This window comes from Musca vetustissima, unplaced genomic scaffold (genome assembly GCF_032173495.1).
Source record: "Musca vetustissima isolate MV318-11 ecotype Yass unplaced genomic scaffold, APGP_CSIRO_Mvet_v1 utg356570, whole genome shotgun sequence".
Classification (NCBI taxonomy): Eukaryota; Metazoa; Arthropoda; class Insecta; order Diptera; family Muscidae; genus Musca; species Musca vetustissima.
In genome coordinates, this window is record NW_026877683.1 from 1 (window position 1) to 22,706 (window position 22,706).

Consider the following 22,706-nt stretch of genomic DNA (forward strand, 5'->3'; position numbering starts at 1 on the left):
GTTCAATGACTTCTAACAGCTTCTTTCTATATATGATTCTTTAAAGCTTAATTTGTGTAGGGGAATCTTTGTCATACTTTGAAGGGTCTTCTATCTATACAAGGTCAGTGGAAGGGTCTTATATCTTCTATACAAGCCTTAACTTTGTTCTATATAGCTTTGTGTGTATATTCTTTTAATTTATAAAGTAAAACACCCAAGTAAACTTACCACATTGATAATCAGGACAACAGTGTCCTGTTTTTTGTATGGCACGACAACCGACTTGTTTCTCACAGAAGACCGTTGTCTCTGGCACATATTCACCATCCAATAGACATTGGCCTATCCAACAAAAGGCAATAGCAGGCAGAGCATCATCCAACAACCAAAGGCACCGCGTTCATGTGGCAGCCAAAAGGGATACGGCAGCGCGAGGAGGAGGAGAACCATATTAAAAGTAACATCATCAGTTGCAGGACACATTGTGTTAGTAATGAAAAGAAAAAAAAAAATAATAGAAAAAAACGAATCATATGAATATTTTTTTCACATTCCATGTCCTTGTAAAATTTACTCTTAAAAAGATAACAGAGGAATAACAACAATAATTTTCTTTGGCCATTGTTTTTTTTTTGCTTTGGCATTTTTTGTTGTCTCGAACACAAAAGGATATGGTTGTGGGTCGTCACATACATATGTATATCTATGTATGTATTGGTTGTTATTATCTAGGAATTAGTAACCACTAACTATATGAAATATTCAAAAGGTAGATGGTGGAAAAAGAAGATTAATGGAGGAGAGGTATGACTAGACCATGTGTTGGTAATGGTTGAGTCTAGAGGATATACAAATATTTTTTTATGAAGCACCAATAGGGGTAGGGGATGATAGATACCAAGCAGCGGCTCTGTTTGGCTTTAACATGGCGAAGTCCAGGCTTATCTTGGTCCCTCTTTCAACTCAATTGTGGACATTCACCCCCCAGGTGCCACCTAGGGTACCCATTTTTATCACCCGATGAAGTAGTGAGTTAATATGTGCCGCGAGTTCACCCATAAGAACTATAAAAACTGGGTTGAGGCGTCGGTTTAGTTGCCCACACTCGGAAAACCCCTCTTACTATGAAAAAGCAACGACAACATGGAATGTGCGCACGTTGTATCGAACAGGCGCAGTGTTCGCTTTGGCGGATGTACTCAAGAAGTACAAAGCCGATATTATTGCCTTACAGGATGGAAAAGGGCTGGCGTATGAATATGCCCTGTATTCTAGCTTCCATGAAACGAGACGTGAATTTGGCTGCGGATTTATGGTTAACAGGAGAATAAAAGACCTCGTCTCCAAATTCACTCCAGTAGATGAGCGAATTGCTATAATCCGCATAAAAGCGAAGTTCTTCTACATCAGTCTTATTTGCGCCCATGCTCCGACCGAAGATAAAGATGAACAGACCAATGACATATTTTACAAGCGCCTAGAAACAGCATATGACCGTTGCCCTGGCCGTGACATTAAAATTCTTCTAGGATTTAATTTTAAAATCTGAAGGGAAAATTTATTTGGCCCCACCGTCGAAAAATTCAGCCTCCATAAAGAAATATCAGACAACAGCATGAGGTTGATTGACATCGCGGCAGCAAATATGGTCTTTAAATTGGTAGTTAGCAGCACCAGATTCAAGTATCTCGATATACACAAGGCCACTTGGATTTCTCCCGATCGAACAACGCGAAATCTAATCGATCATGTTGTGAAAGGCGGAAGGCATTCATCCAGTATTTTAGACTTCCGATAGATCCGAGGAACGAATATCGATTCGGACTATTACCTTGTGGCAGCCAAGGTACGCATCCGTCTTAATGTAGCAGCAAAGATGCGATCTAATGTAACACGGAATTTTGACGTCGAAAAGCTGCAAACACAACATATAGCAGAAGCCTTCTCCGCTCAACTTACCCAACTGCTTGACGAAGCGCCCTTTGTCCCGATAAAAATATAGAAGCACAGTGGAGAATTGCCCTGCAGCAAAAGCAACACTTGGGTACCAAAGACCACCATCAAGAAACCCGTGGTACGATCAGGAGTGTCGTAATGCTACTGATATGAAAAACGCGGCGTATAGGGCAACCCTGCGGACAGTAGCAACACCTAATGCGATGGAGAACTATCGGGAGAAAAGGAGAGAGGAAAAACGTATTTTCAGAAAAAAGAACAAGAAAAAAGTGAGGGTGAGAAGAATGCATGCCCAATGATTGGAACCTCAGCATCATGTGTCCCGTGCACCAAAAAGGAGACAAGACGATATTTGCCAACTATAGAGGAATAAGTCTCCTTTCCATCGCATATAAAATGCTTTCCATTGTGCTGTGTGAACGATTGAAGCCAATGGCCAATGACATTATTGGACCATACCAATGCGGCTTCAGACTTGGCAAATCCACAATTGACCAGATTTTCACTCTGCGCCAAATCCTGGAAAAAACCCACGAAAAACACATCGGCACATGCCACCTATTCGTCGACTATAAAGCCGCATTCGACAGCCCTATCCGTTCAGAGGTGTATAAGGCCATGTCTGCGTTTGGCATTCCTGCAAAATTAATACGGCTATGCAGGATAACTTTAACTGGCACAAAATCAGCAATTAAAACCGGAAAGGACCTCTCGGAGCCCTTTAGTACTGAACGGGGATTCAAAAATGTGACAAGGTCATACGAGAGGCAAAAGTGAACAGAAATGGCACTCTGTACACCAAACAACACATGTTACTCGCCTACACCGATGACATCGACATAATGGGTTGAGCACTGAGAGCGGTAACATCCACCTTTGAACAAATTGAGAAGGAGTCTGACAAAGTGGGTCTGACAGTAAACGGCGAGAAGACCAATCTGATGATATCAACGCGCAAGACGTCTAGTGGACTCGGGCCAACTATGGAACTTGAGAACTACAGCTTCGAGGTAGTCAAAGATTTTATATTCCTTGGTACCGCCATAAACAAAACGAATGACATCAGTTTTGAAATTCGGATACGGCCAACAGATCCTACTATGGTCTGAGCAAACAACTCAAAAGCAAGGCCACCTCTCGTCAGACCAAACTCACACTCTACAAGACGCTGATACTACCCGTTATATGGATCTGAATCATGGGTACTTGCGCAAGCAGATGAGGCAGCTCTTGGAGTGTTTGACAGAAAAATTCTCCGAAAGATCTATGGGCCGATCTGCGTTTACGGTGAATATCGCCGTCGAATGAACCATGAGTTGTACCTGCTATACTCGGACATCGACATTGTTAGACGTATTGAGCTGCAGCGAGTACGTTGGTTAGGTCATGTTGTAAGAATGGATGAAGATGCCCCAACCCAGAAGGCATATAAAAGCGAACCAGCTGATGGTTCACGCAGAAGGGGAAGGTCACGAATAAGATGGAAAGACCAAGTGGAAGACAACATTGCCGAATATGGTCTTTCAAATTGGAAAAACTGCGCAAAAGACCGACGCGCCTGGAAATCTTTTTTAAGCTCGGCTTATGGAACGAAAGTTCTGTCGCAAGTCTGGCAGTAAACGGCGAGAAGACCAAGCTGATGGTATCAACGCGCAAGACGTCCAGTAGACTCTGACCAACTGTGGAACTAGAGAACTACAGCTTCGAGGTAGTCAAAGATTTAATATAGCTTGGTACAGCCATACATAAACAAAACGAATGACATCAGATTCGGAGAAGGATAGTGTTGGCAAACAGATGCTACTATGGTCTGAGCAAACAACTCAAAAGCAAGGCCACCTCCCGTCAGACCAAACTCACACTCTACAAGACGCTGATACTACCCGTGCTGTTATATGGATCTGAAGCATGGGTACTTGCGCAAGCAGATGAGGCAGCTCTTGGAGTGTTTGAGAGCAAAATTCTCTGAAAGATCTATGGGCCGATTTCCTTTGACGGTGAATATCGCCGTCAAATGAACCATGAGTTGTACCAGCTATTTTCGAACATCGACATTGTTAGACGTATTGAGCTGCAGCAGCGACTACGTTGGCTAGGTCATGTTGTGAGAATGGATGAAGATGACCCAGCCCAGAAGGCATATAAATGCGAACCAGCTGATGGTTCACGCAGAATGGGAAGGCAACGAAGGCGTGGATTTTTTAAAAATATGAATTGGTAAACATACCTTGTGGCTGATCCATGGTTATTTCCGTTGATGAGCCCTGCATCAACATATCCTTGCCAATATCCTTTTGTTGCTGCTGCAGACCTGCTGATTGTATGGCGGCTGCGGCTGTCACATCTCTGGTTACTCTTTGATGCCAGAATTGTAGGCCACCAACTCCCACCAGAGGACTGTTGTGTATCCTCATAAAACCACTGTTCATGGGTACTGCAAAGATAAAATGCAAAAAGGAGACAAAGATAAATATCATGAAATAATAAAAATTAAAAAAAAAACGAAACAAAATTAAAAGTAACAACAATAACAACAAAGACAAAATATTTGTTAATGTAAGGCAAAGGGTCTGTGTGGTATGGAGGTATGAAGGGCGACGGAGCTTAATAATTTTTTAAATGTGCAAAACCAGCTACTACATTAGGGTGTGTTTACTCACACCCACCCACCCTTTTTGTCTTGTGGCCATACTCCCGCCGACTTCCATCCTTTTGTAAATCATTAACCAAGTTACTCTAATTCCAGTTTTTTTTACTTTCGTTTGAAACTTCTAAAACTGTTTTATTTTGTCTTTTTTGTGCATTAAACTTTATTGTTGTTTTTTTTTTTTTTGTTAAACTACTTTCTGTTGTTATTGTATTTTATGTGTTGTGGTTTTATTTCTTGTCATTTTAGTGTTCCGCAGCGAATACAAGTTGAAAACATTTTGGTGTGCTTTTTTTCCTCTTGGTGTTATGGAGCTTGGCAGCAACCAACAGCAAAATTGAGTGACAGTTTTTGGTCAGAATATTTGGAAAATATGCAGCTATAAGGTAAGCACATAACAACCTTAGTATCATAGTCCCCCTAGTACCCTGGTCCAGAAACTGAGAACTAAAAGCAATTTCGAAATAATTCAGCTCTTTCTTTTCCCGATAAACCCCATCTACTCTCCCCTAGCAAGAAGTTTTGAAATAATTCACCTTCTCCTTATTACCCGGAAAAAATGCTAGCATTTGGAACTATAGTTCTTCTTCTTCAAGTTATCTTCTGTTTTGGAAGTTTTTTACTTAATTTAAACAGTTACAAATTATAACAAAATTGCATGACTATTCCCAAGTCCCTATTACCCTCCCTATTCCACTCCCTCTCACAATAAGGAAAGCAATTTTTAGTTGCTGCTCAAAAACTTTGAACATTGTAAATCAAAGAAGTTTTTTTGTGTCGCCTGAAGTAATGGAGGAGCGGGGGGCAAAGGTGAGTGATTGTTTTAATCAACCACAAAATTACAACTTTAACATTGTTACATTTTTGGAAATGCGCTTATTTGGAAAATTAGAAGAACTTTGGCAAATAGTTTTTTAAATGATTTCAAATTGTTGCCGGAGTTTTAGTCCAAAAAAGGCATTCTCATTTAAATAATTTGTATTTATAGAAAAACGTTATAGAGGGCGCAAGTCGTTCCAAAATATCTTTCTTAAACACATAGAAGGTTTTTCATAAGTAAAATAATTTTTTAGATGTATTTTATGGACAGATGACCCCTCTTGAGGGTTTCTATAGGTAATATAGCTTTCTAGAGGTCGTATATTGTTCGAAGATCCTTATGGCTATAAATCTCTAGAGGATCATTTTAGAGGCCTTGTATAGAAAAAGACCTCCCAAGAGGAATTCTGGAAATCTACGTCTACAAATAGAGTCTGGAGGTCATAAGGGCAGAAGCAATCTTTGGATATTCTGTATAATGTAGACTCATCTACAAATATTAAAATCAATGGTCCTTTTAGAGGTCTTTGACAGTAGATCTTGTAAGTTTCCTAGGGAAGCTATAAATAAAATAATTTTTTTTCTATATACAAAAGACCACTTCAAAAGTCTTCTTTATAAAGAATGGCCTTTCTCAGATATCCTATAGACAGAAGACAATACAGGATATCTTCTGTTGAACAAATATCCTACTATAAATATTCTATAAAGGCCACTCCTACTGATATTCCTTATTTAATGGACACATCTAAAATTCTCCAATAACTAGATGCCCTTTCTGGACGGCTTCTACAGATATAATGCCCTTCTCGATGCTATTGATGCTGTATTTTTCTAGAGCTCTTCTATAGACAGAACCCTATTCTAGATGTATTCCGCAAACAGGCTACCTTCTAAACACATAAGATACTTCAAGAAGTCTTCAAAAATAGTAGACCTTTCAACACAGAGCCTTCTGAAAGTCCTCAGGAGTTCATCATGTCCGATCTGCTATACTCAGAAATTTGTTTCTGTATACACAGAAGACCCTTTTCGAACGCTTCAATATTGGCCATTCTAGAGGCCCTTGGAAATAAGACAGATTATTCTTATAAATATATGGCTCTTCCGATGTTTTTGTATATACCCTACTTTTCCTGAATGGCCAGTATGGAACATTCTATATATATACTTATAAATATATGCCTCTTCCGATGTTTTTATATATACCCTACCAGCAACGTACACAGGATTTCATTTCGGGGGGCCCGGTAGTCCAAAATGGAAAAAACATAAATTTACTGTGAAAAATTCATTTCGGGAGGGCCGTCTGCCTACGTCCCTGTACCCTACATTTCCTGAAGTGTTCTATGGGTCCTCAGGATGTCTTTGTGGATACCTTCTGTTAATACAAGATCAACTGTATGTCCTCTATGACGTTTTTTCGAACCCTTTCGAGAACCTCATTAGAAACAAGAGAGTTATCCTAGACGTCATCTGTAGAAAAGTCTCTCCATCCATCCATGGTTTCCATGGCATGAACCCGCTTTTTGACAAAGAGGCTGTACTCCAATGTCTATTGGATGTTGAATTTGTGCTAGAGACAACGGCCTTCTGTGAGAAACGACTCAGTGGTCATGTCATACAAAAAAAAGGACACTTATCATGATTTTTCATGTTGACTTGGTATTCTTGTACAAGGAATAATGGAAAATACGCATATTGGTACACATCAATATCAGGATATCTTATGTTTCGAAACACTTCTACAGATAGACCACCATTTTAAGTATAATATTTCCTCCCATAGGCCCCATTTACGTTCACTACTATAAGACTAAAAGGACTCTCGATACTTATACCGGTCTTCCATAGAGAACCTCTTTGGAGGGCTCCAATAGACGGGAGATATTAGTGGAGGTATGTGTAAAGACAAATGTAGCAATAATAAGAACATTTTTTTAGACACAGATAATTCTATAGGCATGAAACTATTTTATACGTCTACTCTAGATACCTCTAAAGGTGTTATAGATAAGACCATTGGCATTTATATATAGAATATCATCTCATTTACCATTAGACTATTCTAATTCATTTTGTAAAAAATCCACCTGAAATAGAAAAATCTGCTAAGTGGTATATAAAAGATGAAGGTCCCAACCCTTAGTTTGTAGAAGAACTAAAGAAGGGAGTATTTTAGAGCAGCTGAAAAGCAAGGAGTCTTTTTATTAAGGACAAAGAGTGTTTACAGGCAGAGAGTGAAGGCAGGAAATTTTATAGCCGATGCTATGAGGTAGAGAATCTTTGTAGACTAGGTGACTTCAAGTATCTTTCAAAGGCAAAATACCCTATTAAAATTCTTCTACAGGCAGGCAGATAGAATATTATGACTCGATGACCCATGTGAGGAACCTCAGAATACCCAAGAAATATTTCCTATAAATAGAAATACTTTTGACAGAATGTCGTTTTAAGGGTCTCCCAAAGACTTTTCTGCTAACAAATATAGCTCTGAAATATCTTGAGAAAATTTTATTTTCAAATCTATTGATAGTCCATAAAGAGCAGCTAAAAAGCTGAGTCTATGGAAAAAAATTTGGTCGGTATATCTTAAAAAAATTTAAATTTTGGCTCTTTTGGAAATCCCCCTTTATTAATGGTCGGTTATGGATAGCAACTAAAATATTCAACAAACTCTAGTCCTTAAAAATATTGTTAACGAAATCCAGGCATATTGATGGCATTTTTTGAAACTCCGTTTAAAGATCCACATCTATCAAGCAGATATTTCTTAAAAATATATTTCAAGCACATATCATAGATTGCTATAAAAAATATATATTAAAAAATATCGGTTTTACCTTCCGAAATTATTTTTAAAAAGTCTAAGGCCTATTTTCATGCATATTTTTTCCAAAATCCTAAGTGGATTCTAGTCTAAAATATTGTTAAATTCCATGCTTAGATTTTCCATCAAATAATGTAGTATTTTAATATTATTATCAAATATTTGTTTATTATTTTTTATATAAATAATTAACAACAAAAAATTTATTTTTTTCATCACGCATGATATTCATCTACTTTCGATTAGATAAAATGACAAGAAAACTACTAAACGAGTTTACCAAAAATCCATTGTGATTAACAGTCGTACTAATAACAAACAGAAGGGTGGGTGTGTCTCGTTTGTGTGTGTATTGTTGTAGCTATTGTGTTGATTATTCACGTTTTGTAGCCACTACGCTACAAGCAGAGTGGCGCAGTGGAAGCGTGCTGGGCCCATAACCCAGAGGTCCGAGGATCGAAACCTTGCTCTGCTAGATGTGAATAATTTTTTTGTTTTTTAAAATTTGATTTAAAAATATTTTTTATTCATAAAAAAATAAATAGGAAGGAAATAAATATTTATATTATTTATATATCAAATAGAAAAATGGGATCAAAATAAATCACTAATTAAAGAAAAAACTAACCATAAAATAATTCAAATAAAATAAATATAATCATTTGACTAATTATTGTTTTGTTACATAAGTTTTAAAATCATACTATATTTATTTAAAACATTTATTTAATAAATATAGTATGATTGTTATAATAATGTAATAATTAGAAAAATAATCGAAATATTGGAAATTAAAAAATCAGAAAACAGAATACTGCATTTTATTTAGCTTAAAGCCAATGCAAACAAGAAAAACCAATAATTTTTATAAAAATACTAATTAAAAATTTTTATTTAATGATTAATAAAAAAATAATTTTTTAAAACTAATCAAAATACATAACATGAACCTTTTGGGATTGAACTCCACACCTTTTGTACGTAAACTCTCCACCGTACTAGTTGCGCTACAGATGATAAGAAATTAGTGGTGAGCTGATAGCTATACATTAACTTAACACCCCTAAATTTCATATTTTTTAAAAATAGAAATTCTAGAATTTTTTTTATTTCCTCATTGTAATAACTTCAATTTTATAATATTGAAAAATGGAGGCTAATTATTTTTAATATTTTTTAATATTTTTATTAATTCTGTATTTTAGATTTCCTTGAAATTTTTATACGTTTATATCTTTCAAACGATGTTAGAAGAATAATAAATTATGTTAGGTACTATTTATGTTGTGTGCATCATTTTGCACCAAGCAGAGTGGCGCAGTGGAAGCGTGCTGGGCCCATAACCCAGAGGTCCGAGGATCGAAACCTTGCTCTGCTATGCGTTGAATTAACGGCAAGTTTCCGTAATTTTTTAAGTGACTATTATTTTATATCCCCTACAATATAATGGGATTTATTTTAAATTAGTCACTCTGTTTGCAACAATTCGAAATATTCAAGAATACCTCATATAGAATATATATTCATATATCATTGTCTGTCTGTTGAAATAATGATATAGCGTGCAACATTTAAAATATAGTTTTGAAATTTTGGAATTGCCTCTAATTTAATATTTTGGAATTGATTTTTATTATTTCTCATCGGCTGTCAAGTCTTCATCTGTAGGCCCTATATTACGGCATCACGCATTATTAGGTATTTCGAGACGTTGGTCTGGAACTGGCTATAATTTTGGAACTGGCTATAATTCAATATTTTGGATTAATCGTTGGATGCCAAATCTTCCAACCCGAAATTATCAATATAGGGTCGTCCCATTTTCGGTACTTTTAAGATCTTAGTATCATTTTTCCTACCAAAGTGACAGTAATTTAGCATTATGGGGTTTTGGGGGCTCGAATACACGAAGAAAATTATTAATTAGGGTCCATGTTGTGACATAGCCCAAAATATATAGGGCTTGTCCCATTTTTTTAAGCTTTTAAGGCATTTCCCCATTGAAGTGGTGGCTGGGGTTGGCATTCTGTATTTTTGGGAGCTAACACATTTATCTAGACAGAAAATTATCCTTAGATGTTTTTAAATATTTTTTTTTTTTTCACTGAAATGGCTGTAAATTTTAAATTGCGCTTTGTAGGAGGTTGAAGACAAATTAACCGAAATTTTCAAAAATAGAAGTCACTGTTTCAAAATATTTCCCATATAAAGGTTCCGCCTCATCTCAGTATTTTGAAGTTTTAGCCGAATTTGGCCACCAATGTGGTTGTTATTTGGTATTTCGTATTATTGAATGGTAAAGAATATATGAATTGCCGAACATTTTCGATGTAGGTCCATGTTATGACATAGCCTTCAAAACATCCACGCATTTTTGATCCACGGAAAATATATTATTTGAAGATGAACGCCTCTTTGGTCAGAGGAAAAAATATTATTTGAAAACTCCACGCTGGTTTGTGTAGCTTGAAAAAATATTCTTTAAAAATCCACGTCTGTTTGTGGCCCTTGAAAAAATATTCTTGAAAAAATATTTCTTTAAAACTCCACTCTGGTTTGTGCAGCTTGAAAAAATATTCTTTTAAAACTCCACGCCTGTTTGTGGAGCTTGAAAAATATTCTTTGAAAATCAAAGCGTGTTTGTGGTTCTTGAAAAAATATTCTTTTAAAATTCCACGATGGTTTGTGGAGCTTGAAAAATATTCTTTGAAAATCAAAGCCTGTTTGTTGTTCTTGAAAAAATATTCTTCAAAAATCCACGCCTGTTTGTGGACCTTGAGAAAATATTCTTTAAAAATCCACGCCTGTTTGTGGACCTTGAGAAAATATTCTTTAAAAATCCACGCCTGCTTGTGGACCTTGAAAAAATATTCTTTTAAAAATTCACGCCTGTTTGAGGACCTTGAAAAAATAATATTTAAAACTCCACGGAATTTGAAAAAATATTCTGTTAAAAATCCATGCCTGTTTGTGGCTCTTGAAAAAAAATTCTTTTAGAAATCCACCCCTGTTTTTTTGTTGACCTTGAAAAAATATTCTTTTAAAAATCCAAACCTTGGAATGGTGCACCTTGAATAGTCCTTAAAAATATTTATTTAAAAATCCACGCTGTTTGTGGACCTTGAGAAAATATTCTTTAAAAATCCACGCCTGTTTGTGGATCTTGAGAAAATACTCTTTAAAAATCCACGCCTTTTTGTAGACCTTGAAAAAAAATCTTTTAAAAATCCACGCCGGTTTGAGGACCTTGAAAAAATATTCTTTTAAAAATCCACGTCTGTTTGTGGACCTTGAAAATTATTCTTAAAAAAATCCACGCCTCTGGTAGCCCTTGAAAAAATATACTATCAAAACAGACCTTGTGGACCTGAAAAAAATTATTTTAAAAATCAACGCCTGTTTGTAGGCCTTGAAAAAATATTCATTAAAAATCCACGCCGGTTTGTGGTCCTAAAAATATTCATAAAAAATTTACGCCACACCATATATCTTAAATATAATTTTGCTTTAATTAATGTCATTATTATTTATTAATTTTATTTTATTGTTGACGCTCTCCTCCCCTCTCTCTGTGCCTCCTTACCTACCCCCTAAATAAATGATTACAACAAATTATTATTATTTTTATTAATTGCTCTTTAATTTAATGATGATGATAATGACAAGTATTTGGTTTTGTCATTATCTGTCATTGAGACACATATATAAATATTAACTCACAACTCACAACACACACACATATACACTCATACAACTACACACTCTCAATTACATGAACAAAAACATCAAACACTCTGAATTTGTCCGTCCTCCGAACACCAAATCTCATCCTTTCATTTGTTACTAAAACAAACAGCTACTGGAAAAGACAAATTGGGCGCCATCACATTGTCCTACAATAGTCCTTCGCATTTTCATTTAATTGAATACAATTACATTTTGTGTTAGATGTTGACCATGGTGTAATGTTTGATGATTTGCTGGAAATTTAGGAAATTTTCTTCTATAACAAATATTTACACAACTTAATAATTTGTGTAAATAATATTAAGGATACTGAAGACATTTTGGGAATATTAAGTGAATTTCTCACAGGGCTTCGAAAGTGTGTGTGGGAATTGCAATAAGGATAGCTGTTCATCTTACTGTTGCCTTACATTTATTTAAGTATGCCGATTATATTTATTTAGTAAATGATGCTAGTTATGGTCTGTTATCCTTTCAGAGTCCTTATATTTTCAAAATTTTATTTTTCCTTCATATATGTGTCCTTCCTTCTAAATATCGATTCCTCTAAAATTTCCAATCATTTATATTTAATTTATATTTCCGCTTCTTAATTCCCATTCCAATACCAAATCACCAATTATTATTCATTACCAAGTTATAGCCTTCGAATTGCTATCCTCAATATCCTTTTCAAATTGAAATGAGCCAAATATCAAACTCCTTACAAATGGCTACTTAACATTTTACAAACGAATTTGCATTTTCCAACAATTTGTTGATCCAAACCATTTAAAACAAATTGCTTAGCCCACTGACTTAATGTTCAATTCTATAGCCAAATCCTTGGCAAAGGACTTTTGTTTTTCAAAGAATGGTGGCTGATGTTTAGCGTCTCGCCCACTTACATTTGTAAATAGAATCAAAAGCGTTAATGCTACAATAACAATATAAAGTAATTTGAGTTAATCTTTGAAATCGATTCCCAAGGGGGATTGGAAATTTAAATTATTTAAATTGAAATTTTTAACAAAATTTAATATTTAAGAGTATTTGGAGCTTGAAAAAAATATTCTTTAAAAATCCACGCCTTGGTTAAGGTCTTCTCAAAAAGTCTTCTTAAAAAAATCCACGCCTTGATTAAGGTCTTCTTAAAAAAATCCACGCCTTGGTTAAGGATCTTGGAAAAAATATTCTTTAAAAATCCACGCCTTGGTTAAGGATCTTCGAAAAAAGATTCTTTAAAAATCCACGCCTTGGATAAGGACATCAAAAATATCTTTTTTAAATCCTTGTCGTTTTATAGACCTTGAAAAAAGCTCCTTAAAAATCCTTTTCGTCCTGAAATTCAATTAAGCCCTATTGTGCTAATACATATTTTGATAACCTGTATGTTTGCGCACACACTCATACAAAAAGAAATATTAAATACATTCTCTAATATGACCACATCAAATATTTATTTGTTGACATAAATATGTCAGCTTCCGTTTATTTTGTCCTGACACATTTACTATTACCCAACAACCAAAATGTCACTCCCTCACACATATTCAGAAAATAAATATCACTAATGAAAAAACATTAACAAGAATTTTTACAAGGCCCACACTTCAACATCTCTTCCTCCTGAAGATGAAATGCGGAAACTGCCATGTTTGTTCCACCAAGCAACCAGACAAACTTAGTTCATTTTTCATTCCTTAGCGTTCTGCTTAGCAAGGAGTCCACCACTAAACTACAAGCGAAAGAACAAACATGTCCTTAAATTTTCAGTTTTATCTACATAGTCCCCCAAACACAAAAAAACATTCTTAAGACATAGTAAGAGGACAACGAAAATGGAAAAACATCTGCTTTAATGATGATGAGTTTGCTTACTACACCAATGAGTGGACATTATTTAAATGCTATGGCAAATAGCCGGATATATGAGGTAATTAGATGAGAAATCAGCAATGGAATCGAAATAGCGGAATATGGTACCAATCAGCTCATATTGATGCTCTTTGGGATGCTTTTCAAAAATATTCTTTAAAAAATCCACGCCTCTTTGGGATGCTTGAAAAAATATTCTTTAAATGGGATGCTTTTCAAAAATATTCTTTAAAAAATCCACGCCTCTTTGGGATGCTTTTCAAAAATATTCTTTAAAAAATCCACGCCTCTTTGGGATGCTTTTCAAAAATATTCTTTAAAAAATCCACGCCTCTTTGGGATGCTTTTCAAAAATATTCTTTAAAAAATCCACGCCTCTTTGGGATGCTTTTCAAAAATATTCTTTAAAAAATCCACGCCTCTTTGGGATGCTTTTCAAAAATATTCTTTAAAAAATCCACGCCTCTTTGGGATGCTTTTCAAAAATATTCTTTAAAAAATCCACGCCTCTTTGGGATGCTTTTCAAAAATATTCTTTAAAAAATCCACGCCTCTTTGGGATGCTTTTCAAAAATATTCTTTAAAAAATCCACGCCTCTTTGGGATGCTTTTCAAAAATATTCTTTAAAAAATCCACGCCTCTTTGGGATGCTTTTCAAAAATATTCTTTAAAAAATCCACGCCTCTTTGGGATGCTTTTCAAAAATATTCTTTAAAAAATCCACGCCTCTTTGGGATGCTTTTCAAAAATATTCTTTAAAAAATCCACGCCTCTTTGGGATGCTTTTCAAAAATATTCTTTAAAAAATCCACGCCTCTTTGGGATGCTTTTCAAAAATATTCTTTAAAAAATCCACGCCTCTTTGGGATGCTTTTCAAAAATATTCTTTAAAAAATCCACGCCTCTTTGGGATGCTTTTCAAAAATATTCTTTAAAAAATCCACGCCTCTTTGGGATGCTTTTCAAAAATATTCTTTAAAAAATCCACGCCTCTTTGGGATGCTTTTCAAAAATATTCTTTAAAAAATCCACGCCTCTTTGGGATGCTTTTCAAAAATATTCTTTAAAAAATCCACGCCTCTTTGGGATGCTTGAAAAAAATTATTTAAAATCCAAAAATATTTTTCAAAAAAATATTCTTTAAAATAGGGTATCTCTAGACCGTTTCGGTTATTTATAACCTCATTTTGCTTTATTTTTTTTTTTTGTTTTTAATGCGAAAAAAGAGGAAGACCACAATAAACACAGATGAAATATGATATTGCATTAATCACAACTAAAAATTATGATTATATTTTTCCTCTTTTCAGTTTTTTTAATTTTTTGTTTTCATTGGATTTTCTCATTTGTGACTGGCTGACCAGTCAAGCTATCTGGCTGACTGGCTAGTTGATGGTTAGCTGATTTAAAGGCGTTGCAGTTTTTGTTTTAGTAGTCATCCCCCGCTTTAATAAATTTCTAAGTAAATCGTATTTTTTTAAATTTAATGTTAATTTACGATATGATGGCTCTGAGGCAGAACAAAGCCAGTTAGCCAGTCAGCCAGCCAGCATCATCAACAACTTAGACATGCAAATGGTTTTTGAAAAATATATATTTAAAAAAATTCGAGAGGAAAAAAAATAACACTAAAACAAAAAACTACAAGCAACTAAATAATAATAAAAATGTTTAACTTATTATTATTTTGATTGTTATTGTCGTCTTCCAAAAAAAAAAAAAAAAAAAAAAAAAAAAAAAAAAACACGAAAATCCAAACAAAAGTGCCATTTATTCCACACTGCACCACCCATCTAATTTAATGTTTGTTTTGTTTTTTCTTCGCATTCTCACTCAGTTGAGTTCCTCTTCGTGAGCGTCATTATCATCGTTTTGTTTAAAGTAGTTAAATTTACATAAACAAATTCAAACAACCGCCTTTGGCGTTAAGTGTGAGGGTGTGCAGCAGCGAGATGCTCCGCAAAGCCAGCCAGTAATTTGTTGTGTGGAGATCATAATACCACCCCGCCACCCATCATAGCCCCCATTGAGATTTACATGTAATTTAAGATGTGTTCTATTTTTAAAGATTTAAGCTGACTTCCTTGTCAAGTCAATGTTTTTAGTCTGCCAGCTATTGTGTTGTTTTACACGCTCCCCAGACACAGATTAAATTTTGATTTTGGCACGATTTTTTTTTCATCAAAGGCAGTAGGAAATAATCTAGTCTCGATGGGATATTAAATTGAAAAATGTCGGTAGTTTATGGCGGATCGTGATATTATAGGGGGCTACTGGGATTATTCTATTTCTTATAATACGCAATGCTAAAATATCTTCTACTCACGAAGGTGTGAATTTTTTAGATAAAAGGTTTTCAAGGACCGTTATATGCGTGGATAATTAAAGAATCTTTTTCAAGGGTCATTATAGCCATGGATTTTTAAACAATATTTTTCTACGGTTATTATAGGCTTGTTTTTTTTAAAGATTATTTTTTTCTAGGTCTAGGCGTGGATTTTTTAAAGACTATTTTTTATAGGTCGAGGAGTGGATTTTTTAAGGACTATCTTTTCTAGGTCTAGGCGTGGATTTTTTAAAGACTATTTTCTCTAGGTCTAGGCGTGGATTTTTGAAGATTTTTTTTAGGTCTGAATGTGAATTTTTTTAAAGAATATTTTTTCAAGCATCCAAAATAGGCGTGGATTTTTTTTAAGAATATTTTTTCAAGCATCCAAAATAGGCGTGGATTTTTTTTTTAAGAAAATATTTTGCCAAGGACCTCAACTTTTACAGGCGTGGATTTTTTTTAAGAAAATATTTTCAATCATCCCAAAGAGGCGTGGATTTTTTAAAGAATATTTTTTCAAGCATCCCAAAGAGGCGTGGATTTTTTAAAGAATATTTTTTTAAGCCTCTAACAAAAGGCGTGGATTTTTTAAAGAATATTTTTTCAAGCATCCCAAAGAGGCATGGATTTTTTAAAGAATATTTTTTTAAGCCTCTAACAAAAGGCGTGGATTTTTTAAAGAATATTTTTTCAAGCCTCTAACAAAAGGCGTGGATTTTTTAAAGAATATTTTTTCAAGCCTCTAACAAACGGCGTGGATTTTTTAAAGAATATTTTTTCAAGCCTCTAACAAAAGGCGTGGATTTTTTAAAGAATATTTTTTCAAGCATCCAAAATAGGCGTGAATTTTTTAAAGAACGTTTTTCAAGCATCCAAAATAGAGGTGGATTTTTTTAAAGAATATTTTTTAAGCATCCAAAATAGGCGTGGATTTTTTTAAAGAATATTTTTTCAAGAGCCCAGCGTTGTTTTTTTAAAGAACATTTTTTCAAGAGCCCAGCGTGGTTTTTTAAAGAATATTTTTTCAAGAGCCCAGCAAAGAAGTGGTTTTTTAAAGAATATTTTTTCAAGAGCCCAGCAAGGGCTTGGTTTTATAAAGAATATTTTTTCAAGAGCCCAGCAAAGGCGTGTTTTTTTAAAGAATATTTCTTCAAGAGCCCAGCAAGGGCGTGTTTTTTTAAAGAATACTTTTTCAAGAGCCCAGCAAAGGCGTGGGTTTTTAAAGAATATTTTTAAAATTATTGTCGTAAATCTATTTAACTTCAAAATTAAGTATCGCTAATAATTCAATATCAATTTTTGTTGTTGTAACATAATGAAATAAGACCCTTAAAAGTGTATTTTTAAAATTCACAGCAACTGGATTAAAACTAATGGACAATGCAAAGAACACTTGGGATTATTGACGACCGTTTCGCCGCATTTGATATAATTGACCCTAAAAATGGAATTAATTTTTCAATAGTTTACATAATCTCCATTATCCCACCTCCCTCCCTTCTTCATTAAAGTCGATCAATATGCTTCATCCTTAAAATTACATCATTTAATTTGATTGTTGCCCGGGTAACTGAATTTAAGCAAGAATCAAATAAATGACTGGTGTGGTGGCTGTCGTCTGTCCTGTTGTTATTCTTAAGGACCCCCTGCCATTATCCTAGTTTCCTTTTAACACTTAAAGATGTCTTACGAAAAAATGCTACACTTTGTCAATATTGCGAGTGAGAGAGCATGAGGCGAGGCGAGACGACGACAAACATCCCGGCACTTATAATTCGTTCAACACAATCTTAAGGCCACTTAACTATTAATAAAGATTACCACGAGGGTGGGGGTGTTAGGAAACAATATGTCCGGATTCTTGCCCGGAAGAAAGCTAGGTTAAAAGTTAAACGTTTGGACATATTTCTGGTTATTGTCCTTAGACACACACACCACAAAGCTTTGCCAAAGTCATGAAGTTCGCCCATGAAGTCCTTTGGATTCTATGTCGGTCATTTGAATTATTTACTGATAATATATACGGGGATTTTTCTTAAGTGAAATGAATGCTGGTTTTATTTGTTGGTCGAAAATTTATTGGCCATTAGCATCTGAACAATAAGCCTTGGGCATATAATAGGATGAGAAGTTATGTTATAGCAGAGATTTTTGACGAGCGACGCGGAGTTAATATCTGTCACAGATTAACAAATAATGTGCCAGTCATGAAAATTGTAATAAATATCGGGATAATGAAGCCAGTTATCCTTAACAAAGAAAAATTATGCCAATGCCATTGTTAGGCTCTTGAGAAAATATTTTTTTAAAAAATCCACGCCTTGTATGGATGCTTGAGAAAATATTTTTTTAAAAAATCCACGCCTTGTATGGATGCTTGAGAAAATATTTTTTTAAAAAATCCACGCCTTGTATGGATGCTTGAGAAAATATTTTTTTAAAAAATCCACGCCTTGTATGGATGCTTGAGAAAATATTTTTTTAAAAAATCCACGCCTTGTATGGATGCTTGAGAAAATATTTTTTTAAAAAATCCACGCCTTGTATGGATGCTTGAGAAAATATTTTTTTAAAAAATCCACGCCTTGTATGGATGCTTGAGAAAATATTTTTTTAAAAAATCCACGCCTTGTATGGATGCTTGAGAAAATATTTTTTTAAAAAATCCACGCCTTGTATGGATGCTTGAGAAAATATTTTTTTAAAAAATCCACGCCTTGTATGGATGCTTGAGAAAATATTTTTTTAAAAAATCCACGCCTTGTATGGATGCTTGAGAAAATATTTTTTTAAAAAATCCACGCCTTGTATGGATGCTTGAGAAAATATTTTTTTAAAAAATCCACGCCTTGTATGGATGCTTGAGAAAATATTTTTTTAAAAAATCCACGCCTTGTATGGATGCTTGAGAAAATATTTTTTTAAAAAATCCACGCCTTGTATGGATGCTTGAGAAAATATTTTTTTAAAAAATCCACGCCTTGTATGGATGCTTGAGAAAATATTTTTTTAAAAAATCCACGCCTTGTATGGATGCTTGAGAAAATATTTTTTTAAAAAATCCACGCCTTGTATGGATGCTTGAGAAAATATTTTTTTAAAAAATCCACGCCTTGTATGGATGCTTGAGAAAATATTTTTTTAAAAAATCCACGCCTTGTATGGATGCTTGAGAAAATATTTTTTTAAAAAATCCACGCCTTGTATGGATGCTTGAGAAAATATTTTTTTAAAAAATCCACGCCTTGTATGGATGCTTGAGAAAATATTTTTTTAAAAAATCCACGCCTTGTATGGATGCTTGAGAAAATATTTTTTTAAAAAATCCACGCCTTGTATGGATGCTTGAGAAAATATTTTTTTAAAAAATCCACGCCTGGTTTTGGATGCCTGAAAAAAAAAATCTTTAAAAAAATTCACGCCTGGTTTTGGATGCCTTAAAAAAAATTCTTTAAAAAAATTCACGCCTTTTGTTAGAGGCTTGAAAAAATATTCTTAAAAAAATCCACGCCTTTTGTTAGAGACTTGAAAAAATATTCTTAAAAAAATCAACGCCTTTTGTTAGAGACTTGAAAAAATATTCTTTATAAAATCCACGCCTTTTGTTAGAGACTTGAAAAAATATTCTTTATAAAATCCACGCCTTGTATGTATACTGGAAAAACTATTCTTTAAAAAGTCCACGCCTTTTGTTAGAGGCTTGAAAAAATATTCTTAAAAAATCCACGCCTATTTTGGATGCTTGAAAAAATATTCTTTAAACAAATCCACGCCTTTGTTAGGCTTTTGAAAAAATTTTAGAAAAATCCACGCCCACTGTGCGACTACGTAATTCATCAGCCATAATTTGCTAGTTTGAACAAAGCGGTAACGACATGCATTAGACAGTGACCGTAGCCAAGTAACGTCATACTGAACTATATGTCTGTGTGTGTGCAGCACACACAAACACACTGATCCATGATTACATGAAAGCTTGCCACTTGCACACGACTCACTATCATGTTCAACAGATGATTATGGTGATGATGATGATGATGGATAATAAAATGCAGTGACAAACTGCCACTATGACGATGACGGATTTTGGTGACTGAATGGTTGGCTGACAGCCTGTTTGCATTCAAACAATATTGCAGACAGATTTAGGCACCGATTTCTTTCGCTCCGTCATAGGTGTGATTTAAGGCTTCAGGAGTACTGAAATTTGCTAATTTTTTCTATACGAAAAATGTTCTCAGGAGATTTAGGAAACTCCCAACTTACATAGAAAAAATCTGCATCCAATTGAGATTCATTTAATTTTTTTCTTTAAAAAATAACCCATTTTTCTGTCTAATTTTTTCTATAGAAACTGCACCAATTGGGAGAACTAAGTTGTTCGATTTTTTTCCTCCAATTTTTTTAATTTTTACACAATTATTTTTTTTCTTATACTGCCCATGTGTTAGTGTTTTGCTTCATTTGTTACCACCCGTTTGCCCTCGGGGGATGGGGGCGTATCATTAATCTGTTAATTGGATTATTTATGAATAGGTATGGGGCTGTTATTGTCGTTGTTGTTGTTGGTGGTGTTTCTTTGTGACCATTTCATTGTTTGATGTGTCCAATTCCAATTTCCAATCTATGCTGGTGTTGTTGTTGCTTTAATTTGTTGTCTTGACTTGACATTGGCAATGAAATCGTGTTGTCATAAACAATTATTTAATAATCACCGGTTATTTAATAGAGAGAAAAAAATTATAGTAATAAAAAATAGATATTGACCAAAATTATGATGATAAAATATTAGGGGTATGACTAATATTTTGGCGGTGGGGTTTGATGTGATTTTTTGAAACTTGGAATATTTCTAGAAAATGCCAAACGCAGCAGCGGATTGAAATCAAATTAATTAAAAAATATTTTAGAAATCTTTCTTGGCTGAGGTCTGTAAATTTTTTACACTAGGCGTGGATTTAAAAAAAAATTCAAGAGCCACAAAGAGTCGCAGATTTTTGAAAATATTTTATGAAGAGCCACAAGAAGGTTTGTGATATTTTTTAAACTAGGAGTCCGCATCAGACTCCTAGTATAAACATTAGCAGATCGTCTTAGCAAATATTCAGTTCATATTCTTTATATACCCATAGAACCTTTTTTTAAAATACGTATTCTAACCTCCTCCTAATAATGTCTCACATATCAATTTTTAACTTATTTCTTTTCAAAATTTCTCAAAACCTTCATCACATCCCAAACGTGTACATTTCTATTGGTCCATAAAAAATATGCCTACAAAATTTTTTTGCTTGTTTTGCACTTTAATTCCAATCATTTAATTTTTTTTTTATAAATTTTTCAAATATTCACACGTTCTGTCCAAAATGCCAATTGTGAATATCAATCTTCGGCCGGTCGGTCATTGAATTAAGAGTAAGATGAAGTACCCCGTCGTTGTTTTTTTGTTTTAATTCTTCTTCTACGATTACAAGCCTGCAACAACAACACGTAGACACAAATGACAACAATAAAGTTACTATTGTTGTTCCGTTGCTGGTTCCGTTGGAGGCCTGTATCGAAATCGAAATAGCCAGCCAGCCAACCAGCTAATAAATCTAAAACGTCAGGCAAAACAATTAACATTGGCATATTAATAACAAGGTGACGATGACAACGACGACGACGATGATGATACCGACAACAATGACAATAACGGGGCCGGCGACAATCACGACGACGACGATGCCGATGACAATGTGTGATAAAATTTTGATGAGATGACAAAACGGAAACCACCACAACTGTCGTGGGAATTCGAAATTGGAAGTCATTAAATAGCAATAAATTTTCATTAGAGGGCAATAATAAGTATGTGGGGGGAAAAGGGTAAGGGAGGGCACATTGAGGATTTTGTAAAAATATTTTTTCCAAGGGCCTAACAAAGGCTTTTTTAAAAATATTTCTTTGTGCATATGTTTGTAACAGGCAAAAGGAAACGAGATGGACACATGGTCCCTTTTGAGAATATGCCGCGAAATCACTTTCTAAGTCGATTTATGCATGTCCGTCCGTCCGTCTGTACGTCCATGTTAAATTGCAAACAAAGTACAGATCGCATTTATGATTAGAATTGGATGAAATTTGGCACAGCTCATTTATTTGGCCCAAAGACGAACCCTATTGAAATTGGGAAAAATCGGCTCAGATTTAGATATTGTTCCCATATATATTTTCGCCCGATTTAAGGTAAGTGGTGCACCAAAGTCTCTAAATATTTTTCGATTTGCACGAAATTTGGCATGGCGTACTGAATTGAGCCTAAAATGATGTGTGTGAAGTTTCGTGAAAATCGGTTCAGATTTAGATATAGCTCTCATATTTATTTTCGTCCGATTTTATGTAAATTGTGCACCCAAGTCCCTATATATCTTTCGATTTGCGCTAAATTTGGCAAAGCGTAAAACAAGAATAATGTGTGAATTAAAACAAGATATAATGTGTGTGCACCAAAGTCCCTATATATCTTTCGATTTGCACGAAATTTGGCACAGCGCAC

The 22,706-nt window shown here is 34.4% G+C and overlaps 2 non-coding genes across 2 annotated transcripts; both read left to right on the forward strand.

Moving 5' to 3' along the window:
- Positions 1 to 8,637: 8,637 nt before the first annotated feature.
- Positions 8,638 to 8,709, forward strand: Trnam-cau (transfer RNA methionine (anticodon CAU)). Its single transcript has one exon. It is a non-coding gene; the product is annotated as a tRNA-Met (tRNA).
- Positions 8,710 to 9,540: 831 nt separating this feature from the next.
- Trnam-cau (transfer RNA methionine (anticodon CAU)) lies at positions 9,541 to 9,612 on the forward strand. Its single transcript has one exon. It is a non-coding gene; the product is annotated as a tRNA-Met (tRNA).
- Positions 9,613 to 22,706: the final 13,094 nt, after the last annotated feature.